Source organism: Glandiceps talaboti, chromosome 11 (genome assembly GCF_964340395.1).
Source record: "Glandiceps talaboti chromosome 11, keGlaTala1.1, whole genome shotgun sequence".
Classification (NCBI taxonomy): domain Eukaryota; kingdom Metazoa; phylum Hemichordata; class Enteropneusta; family Spengelidae; genus Glandiceps; species Glandiceps talaboti.
Window position 1 is genome coordinate 9,053,758 of NC_135559.1, and position 2,501 is coordinate 9,056,258.

Here is a 2,501-nt window from a genome sequence, read left to right on the forward strand (position 1 = left end):
TAATATTATTTCTGCATCTATACACCCAAGGATGCATCCCTGTTAAATTTCAGCCCAATCGGATGAGTAGTTTTGGAATTATAGGTTTTTGACCAAAGAGGCACATTTTTAGCCCTAATTTGCATATTACTGAGAGAATCATCATGGCATGAACAAATATTACTTTACTCATCCCTAAAAATGTTCCCACGGGCCAAATTCATGCCAATCTGCCCAGTAGTTTTGGAGTTTAAGTTGTTGACCAAAAATGACATTTTTTTACCCAAACCCACATCTCTGATGCAATCATTTTCGATTGAACAATTTCTCACCTAGACACCAGAAGTAACATGGCCACCAAATATCAAAGCAATCAGTCAAGCAGTTTTTTGACTTTATGTTTTGTTTTTTTAATAGCTTTTTGCAATATATTGAGTTATCAATGGTGAGCTATTTAATGAGACTTTGGGTTTCGAGTCCTAGGCCAAATAGCCAAAATTTGTCTTCTGCATGGCCTGTTGTCAAATCCAAGATGGCACTTTCCCTTCCGATGCCGAGAGGCTTACGAAAAACAAACAAAAAAGTCTGTAAAATTCTCTTTTTACTGTTATGCTTTGTTGCCGACTACATCAATTTGTAGTAGAATTCAACGACTACGTATACGTCAATTTGTAGTATGAACTTTATTTTTCCTACCTTGTATGACTACCGTCAGGCAGACCTTCGTTGTCTTTGATTATGTGGCTGCATATATACAGAGTTTGAAATGTCTCCTCTTCCATTAACATATGCTGAGTGGTTCTTCCTGACCTTGAATATTATGTTCTGGCCCCCGTATCTCGGGTAACACAAGTGCCTGTGTGTGAGGAGCCTTCCTCACATTGTACTTCTGTCTCTGTTAACCTTTGACTTTCCAGAACTTCGCCTTACACGACTATGGGTGCAGTCAGTTTTTAGTGACAAAGTTTGCAGAACTTTGTGCACGTCACAGGTCATTCACAAGGTGAGTTATTTTACCCTATATGCTCAGACAACTAAAATAATTCTTAAGATATATAGGACTAGTACTACTACAGCCCGTCCTCTCCATGGTGTTTCTAAAGTATACCTTTATATTTCGTACTTACATTTTATGAGTCAACAGTTTAATATTTGCCAGGGGCAGGTGTTCGTGTTACACTAGGTATGGCGGATTGAAAACCACCCAGTATTTGCATTCTTAGAGCCAATTGTGGTCTTTCAAACAAGTAGAACTTCGCAAAGGGTGGAGAGTGTCAATTTGAAATTATATTTCGGCATTCCAATGCCTGTATACATAGTCAAATCCAATATTTAGTTGACTATGTCGTGAACACGTAGTGCATTTTCTGGTTTGTGTGAATCTTTTGTCATTCGCATACCTTTACCGTAAACCAATCTGTGTGTAAACAAAGTCGTGATTATAGAGCTGAAGCATTGTAAGATCAAGGTAGAACAAAGAACAGCGCCTTTTTTTGTAAATGAAGTATAAGTTTGACTTGTTAGGATACTTTCATTGTCTCTGTGTACACGACGAACGTTTATTTCATCAACTATGCAGAAAAAATCAGACATTTACACCACCTTATTAGAGGCGCCTTGAGGTCGTCACACTTTCTTAGGTCTTGGCCTTATTCCAAGATAAAGATGGCCGCCAGTATCACATATGCTTCGGCACTTTTTGTGAGGAAATTAATTGCTGTAGTGTTGAAGTTCATCTCATGTTGCTAGCGTGATTTTAATTAATTAATTAATTAATTAATTAATTAATTAATTCATGCATGCATGCATTCATTCATTCATCCATCCATTCATCCATCCATCCATCAATCGTTCCATTCATTCATTCGTTCGTTCATTCATTCATTCATTCATTCATTCATTCATTCTGTCTTTGGGTTCTGGTGAAATACGGGGGGGGGGGGGCGGCGGTTTCCAACTTTTGCCCTAAACGAACGATGAGCTTGTGCGACATTGTGCGATTGTCCCTAACATCGCATAGGGTGGAGAGTGTCACTTTGTCAATAAGTAGCTAGTAGTTCCAATGACTACCGTAACGTCAATTTGTAGCATCAACGTTATTTGTCCTACCTTGTCTGACTACTGTCGGGCAGAACTTTGTTGTCTTTGATCATGTGGTTGCGTATATACAGAGTTTGAGATGTCTTCTCTTCCATTGACATACGCTGAGTAGTTCTTCCTAGTTCTTTGAAGTAACTTAGCAGCCCTGTTAGCAGCTATATAGTTGTCTCCTCTCCCCATAGAGGGCGCCCTCACAGAAGGACGGCTTTCACTCATATATACATGTATAGACTAAAACCGTTCATGCAACACTCCCCCCCCCCCCAACTTCATTGAAAAAGGGCTGTGCCCTGAGGGGATATAGTGGGAGTGCTATAGCCCAAGAGTGCCAACCGTAGACAGATACTTAGGGAGAGGGAAGGGCTACAATCATGATACTGAACGAAACAACTTCCCCATTACCTGTACAATTTACCACTAGC

At 39.7% G+C, this 2,501-nt stretch overlaps 1 protein-coding gene across 1 annotated transcript in view; it reads left to right on the forward strand.

The window, feature by feature from the left end:
* Positions 1–848: 848 nt before the first annotated feature.
* Positions 849–2,501, forward strand: part of LOC144442781 (uncharacterized) — a 3,422-nt gene continuing 1,769 nt past the window's right edge. Inside the window, exon 1 of the mRNA XM_078132154.1 lies at positions 849–982. The gene's annotated coding sequence lies outside the window, so the exon portion shown is untranslated. The remainder of the gene's footprint in view (positions 983–2,501) is intronic.